Below are 7,152 nucleotides of genomic sequence, written 5' to 3' on the forward strand. Positions count from 1 at the left end.
GTAGGCCTTATTCACAAAGCCGATCTCTAAAGGGGGTATAAGGAAACTGCCTATAAAATGGCTGTTGAATGTGGGTCCATTCCCACCCACAGCTTCCTTGATTGGTGGAGGGTTGTTAGCCGAGCGGGTAGGATATGACATTAATTCCTCATTAATAAGTATAATGAAAGTTATAAAGTAACTAAATGTTTTTATAAATTCTCAATCTTAGTTACTTTAGGAAAATGTGAAAATGATGTTATTCCATGAAATTGCACTTTGCACCTTGCCAAGTCGTTAGTGGAGCGTGTGTGGTTAACCGACACACTAACTTGGACTAACAAGGGTGGCAATGGGTAGCTCAAGAATTATCATAGATCAATGGAGCGTGTTTGGTTAACCGACAAATTGATGAGGTGGGAAATGACTCGAGAGTGCCAAGCTAATTTGTATGGTTATTCACACCTTGTTTGTGATCCTCAGTATCCTAGTCACAAACTTAAAGGGCATAATCGAGATTAAACATGCCACTGAAAAGTTCAATGAATCTAACAAGAATTTAGGAATTTTATTTCATTTAAAACCTAATTGTTTATTTTGTTTTTTGTGGTGGAATTGGTAAATCGTCATTTACCTACCTTCATATAATTTGCAATTAGATTACAACATCCCTCTTCTGAATTGTGAATTATAGTATTGGGTCCTAGCCTTAATATTTCATTTGGGTGTTATATTAAGGATTACTTATTTAATCTAAACTTTGTCTGGCTCAAACAACGCTTCTAGCTCGAACTCCTCAAGCTCTTTTTCTCTTATGAACATTTGTGGGAGGGTCACCTTCGATGGGTCTAATTTTAATGATTGAATCCACAACATTCTCATGGCCCTTCGATACGAGGAGAAGGAATACATACTCGACAAAAATGTCAAAGAGATAGATGAAACCAAAGCTTTTGCTGAAGAGATAGCTGAGTATAGGGCTCACAAAAAGGGCGCAACAAAGGTGTCGTGTCTATGACTCCTGAGCTCCAGCGATTCCACGAGGACTACTGGCCTTACGAGATGTGCCAAGATTTGATGGAAAAGTACCATCAAAGTGCGCGTCAAGAAAGGTACGAGATTGTAGCCTCGTTGATAGAGACCAAGATGAAAGATGGAGAGTCCATCATGAGCCACTTGCAAAGAATGCAAAGATATGTGGATCGATTGCTCAAGTTGAATGTCAACTTTGACGAAGAGTTGGTAATTGATACCATTCTCCACTCTTTTCCTCCTTGTTATAATCAGTTCAAGATGATTTATCATATGAACAAGGAGGAAGTCACCTTGATCAAACTTCAAGGTCTATTGAGAACTGCTGAAAGTGGACTGAAAGACAAAGTTGTTGAGTCCACCCCTACTGCTGCTGGTCCCGTCCTCGCTATAGTAAATGGAAAATGGAAGAAGAGGAAAGCTCCCTCTAAGTGCCAAAAGGGAAATTCCCATGATGGATCCTCCTCAAATGGATCCAAAGGTAAATTCGGTTCTGCGACTCCCTCCTCCGATCCTAAAGAAGCTACACACTTCTACTGTCATGAGAAGGGACATTGTGTCACACCCCAAAACCAAGAACGGCGGAAACGTTCCGGGGTGGAGGATGTCATGTACAGTACCACAACAGTTTAAAATAGTAAACAAGCAACAACATCATCCATTGCATTATAAGTAAAGTTTTACTACATATGTGTTCTTTCATTGTAATAATACACCAAAAATATACAATCAAAATAAAAGATGAGACTTGTCTGCTCCGTCTTCTCAAAACATGGCCACCGTACCTGTCTACTGATGACCTAAGAATACAAGTTATTTTGAAAGAGAGTATCAGCTTTAAAGCTGGTGAATTCATAAGTATTTAAGTGTCATTGTCTTGCTTTGTAAAGCTGTTATGAATGTCATGTAAAACCTTTAAGTAAGACAGTTGATATAAGTATGAAAAACCATAAGAAATTCCTTATTTCCTACTAGTATGAAATGTAGTCTTCTACCAAGACCCGAATGTTTTGTTAAGACAATGTAGTCTTCTAGCAAGACCCGAATGTTTTGTTATGATAATGTAGTCTTCTACCAAGACCCGAATGTTTTGTTATGACAATGTAGTCTTCTACCAAGACCCGAATGTTTTGTTATGACAATGTAGTCTTCTACCAAGACCCGAATGTTTTGTAAGTAAAATGATAGTTTTTCTTTCTTTTTGACTACTACAAACAGTAATTAGTCTAACTCATCGTTTATGTGAATATATCACAAAATAAAGTAAATAGGAAAAATATAACCATGTAAGTGTTATCCCTGGATACCAGGACTAACACGCCATCGCAGTAAGCGATATGTATAACCTAATGAACCTCCGAAGATGGTCCAATTGTCCTCTGTAGCAGCAGCAGGTTGGAGGAAGGGTTAGTCTCGTAGCCGACTCCTAATACAGGTGTTAACCTAATGATCATCCGAAGATTTTCATCTCATCCTCTGTTGCAACAGCAGGATGGAGGAATGGTCAGTTCCGATATCGATCTATGTATCATAAGTGATAACCTTAGACATCCGTAGATGTTCATCACCCAGTGTTGCTAACAGCTGGGTTCCGGAATGGTTAGTCCCGTCTAGACATCCCATCGAACAGGGATAGGCAGGAAAATTTACACAGAAGGTATGAATAAATCTTCCTAATAACTCTAGGTACAAGTATCCAGGTAAGGGAATACAGAATAATGTATCTAAGTAACAATACTCATGTATGGTATTCATGTAAGCGTATTCAGATAAGTGTAGCTATGTAAACGTACTCATGTATCATGTAATCCTAAGTAATTGTACTCATGTATCATGTAAGGTACTGGTATAGACTCATGAATGAACTGACTCTTGTGTGATTCCTTGTAATAGGAATAATGTTTTGGTTTCTTCTAACTATCCCTATGATAATTAACTAGAAAGTAATTGGTTGTTCAAGTAGATTTATGCACCCTCGATACACCAGGGTATGGGAAACTGAATGAAGGATGGAAACTATAACATCAATACATATATAAGAACATATGCGTATAAGTGTAGTTTTGTTCAAGAAGGTAAAAATAATGGTTTTGCAAGATATATAGGAGTTTTGAACAATAATTAAGAGTGACTTGATGTCATGTTAATAAACATTTCAAAACTAATACTTTTGTTATCAAGGTATTTTAAGATAGAAAACCATTTCATGTGTCACAGGCCTTTTGAAATATGTGAAATCTACTGAGTGAAAACACAGTTATAAAATACATAAGATTGATTTAATAAAATACTATTTTCTACTTGTATCCCCCCCATTAAAGCATTTAAAATCATTTAAAACATTGATTAAGGGGTATGAACTCACCTGTTGTGAGTGGTTCTAGCGGGTACACGTGTATGGATGAGAAGTTCCACGAATGAAGTCCCGAGACACAATAAGTCCTAAATGATATTTAAGGACACATAATGACATGAATATAGTGTTTATTAACAACTATATGAAAGATAACACCTTCCGGGACTAGGAAACACCTTGCTCAAGTGTTGGAATCACATGTGATTCAACATAGGAAGGTATAAGGCACACATATGAGTTTACTACCATGAGTTCACGACCCAAGGGAGTTTACGGCCGTAAACTCATGGTTACTCATGGGTTAGTGCAAGTATGAAAGCTAGGGAATGATTTAGGGACATTAGCTTTAGCCTAGGATGAGAAAGACCACTTCTTTTGGCACTTTTGGGGTGTTCAAGGCCCAAATGAGTTTACAACCGTAAACTCATGTCCAAATATGTTTATGAGGGCCTTAAAGGTCATAAGGAAGCATTCTAAATTCATGCCTAAGACTTAGGAAGTGTTTGTGGCACCAAAACACCCCTAACTTGAGTTTTCGGCACAAAGACCATTTAGTCATGTGTTTGCGGCCGTAAACACTTGTGGGTGTTGGTATTTTGGTTTTTTTGAGTCTTAGACACATCAAGGTAAAAAGCTATGCTAGTCTCTTGGCTTAAGGGTGGCATTTAGGGCATTTTGACACCCTAATATGGAGTTCACGGCCCAAGAACTTCCTTGGCCGTGAACTCACTTTCAACCCTTGATTCTATTTGTTTTGGATGTCTAAACATGTCATTGGTAGTCTCAAGGTTCATTTCCAAGGCTTTGAGGGACATTGGGACACTTTTGGCCCTTAAAATGGAGTTTACTCTCCAAGATGTTCTTGGGGAGTAAACTCTCAAATCTTGTTGCTTTGAGTTTGTTTTCTGTCCCTAAACTCGTTAGTGTACAAGTCCAAACTAGTTTCATGGCTTAAGGAAGGACTAGGCATTATTTGGCTTTTGAAAAGGAGTTTACTCTCCAAGGTGTTCTTGGGGAGTAAACTCACAGATCTTGCTGTTTTGTCGTTATTTTGATGTTATTAACTACAATCTAAGCTATATAATACAAACTGATTGAAGTACTCATGATTTGGGATAAAAACCCGAAGATCCGTGAGAGAAAATTTGGCTTTTCTCTAATTGGAAATGTAACTAATGAATTATTTGTTTCAGATTTCTATATATAGTCCTGAGATTTTTGGGCATAAAATATTTTATTCTCGGAATGAACTCTAATATCCCCGAGTATTGGAATAACAGTGTTTCACAAAACCCTAGTGCAACCACTCTCCTGATATCTCCTTAAGTGTAAATCCTGAAAAACTGCCAAACTTATACCTGAAGTCTGGAATTTCATTGAAACTGTTCTAACCTCTATTGGCTTGATATGGTTTGTTCAGAATGGAAATTTCGGGTTGTCACATCATCCCCCTGTTATAGGGAATTTCATCCCGAAATTAGAATTTAGGCAAGGAAGTAGGCACGAATGATCGAGTCGTTATGTGAACTTCCTAATCGATTGGTTCTCGCGCTCCTCAGTGAAATCGGGTTCTCGGTTGGTATCCCAACGAACCTTCACTAAAGGGAGACGGCGTTGCTTTGTCCGCTTAACCTCTCAGTCGAGGGTCACTACAGTTCTAATACGAAGGCGAGGATTTCGACGAGTGGACTTACAAGAGTCCTAACGGAAAAGTTTGGTGTCACGATCGAGACGCGAAAAGTAGAATGTATGTACTGAGTTCGTGGAGTAGATCTAGTCGGTGAGATACAGGACCGATTCTGGTAAGAATCTCGGAGGTCCTAACTATATTGGATTTAACTTTCCACACTTTACGAAGCGTATTAAGCCATTCCCAAAGTGAGGTTTCTTAAAGAAATTAGGTCTCTCAATTGGAATTCCAAAGGTTCTTTCTCTCGCTTAACTTCCCAGTCAAGGGCCACCCCTTGTTGGGTCAAAGTCGAAAGGGTTTCTAAAATTTGTGAGGGATTCCGAATGGACTATGATAGTAGGTCTGTAAGACCTAGAATTTGGCAAATTTTCCGTCGGTGACTACGGTGCCGACAAATTCCCAACGGTTTTGGATAACTTGCCAGAGTACTCAAGAATTTCCACATCACTAATAGTGTGTTTCAGGAAATGTGACTCTTAATTCCATAACTCATGTTCAGAGAACTTTGCGAAAATTATCTTCGAGGGTAATGTTCCCATGGGTTCTTTCTTATTGCGAGGGTAGATAAGTAAGTCATTACATGGAGAAATGACGAACTGATCCCAGTAAGAAGGCATACTCCACTCATTTAGCTCATGAATACTATGGGCGTATTGGTCCTATCTGAGGGGTATCACTACGGACTTGAAGTGTCCGCACCGAGTTCGGAGGGTAGTCTTTAGGACATCCTTCCCTAACACTCGAACTGGTGATATTGGGATCTCAGGCACATTTCTGAAAGTAACTCTTTCCCTGTGTTTGCTCAATCAACTTGTCTATGCAAGGATGAGACAGCGATTTCTAAAGGAAATCTAAATGAAGTCTCCGGTAGTCAAGGTACATATGATGCACTCCGTCGACTTCTGGTAAGAATAAGACCGGAGCTCTCAAGGGTGAGAAACCTAGTCTTCTAATTCTATTGTTGAGTAGTTCGCTGTGTTGTCTGGGCTGTTCTTGTATCTTCCATAAATGTTTAGACTGTAAGGCGTTCTGGTTATAAGAGTCATACTGGGTTCTAAGTTTGTTCCTATGCCAATGCAATTACTCGTAGTCCTGGACAGTCTCCGTCCTGAAGTTCATATTAGAATTCATACGTGATTCAATGATCACAATTTCGTGTATACAAGTCGTATATAATTAAGACTGAAAAGGTAGTCGAATAACTGGTTCTTCCTTAATCTCACATCCCATCGAGGGAAAAGAAGTTAAATTGGAATCATCAATTCTAAACCTGTAGAACATTGATTTTATATCACTCTCATGTATACATTCTTCTGTGATAGATCAACCGTATGAATCCTGGAATTGAACTTGACGTACTGTACGAGCAATACTGTGGGAATTCCTTCAGAAAGGAAAAGAACTATGAGGTACTCCTTGTATGAGTACTTCGGTGTTCTGATATGACGGCTTCGCTAAAAGACGATTACTGAGAAAGAGATGTACTTATGAAGCTGTTTTTGTGAGGATCAAATCGAATCGAGTCGTATGATAATGTCGGAATCATACAGAAACTTAAAGACATTAGATTTGAACATAAGGCGTTACAGACAAAACACAACAGTGCAACCATTAACAGAGTTACTGTACTTTTAGATTTACTACAAGACTATTGCTGCGAACCAGGTATACTACAAAAGACAAGTACACGCATCACGAGCATCCCTAAACGGACGGGATCCCGCAAAAGATAAGACTCTGGTTGCATTAGTTTTAAACATGTTTTTGAACATACAAAATACTGACGATTTGGAGGGAACCTATACTATATTAGGGCCCTTAACTGCCTCTTCCCATTCTGAGGTCAAACTTCTCTGGATTCGTCGTTGCCCTTCCCTGCTGGACAGTCCCTCTTGAAGTGTCCCATGACGCCACATAGATGGCATATCTGAGAGGTTTGGACATTGGTGATTGAAGAAATGTGTTGGATCTGGATCCTACAGTAACTGGCAATATGTCCATTCCTGTTGCACTTATAACAGTGTAACGGTCGGCAACTACCCAGATGATGAAAGCTACACTCATAGCATTTCGGTAGGTTTCCGACATATTGTCT

This window comes from Lactuca serriola, chromosome 1 (assembly GCF_051521515.1).
Source record: "Lactuca serriola cultivar US96UC23 chromosome 1, Lser_US96UC23_V15, whole genome shotgun sequence".
In the NCBI taxonomy this organism is placed as follows: Eukaryota; Viridiplantae; Streptophyta; class Magnoliopsida; order Asterales; family Asteraceae; genus Lactuca; species Lactuca serriola.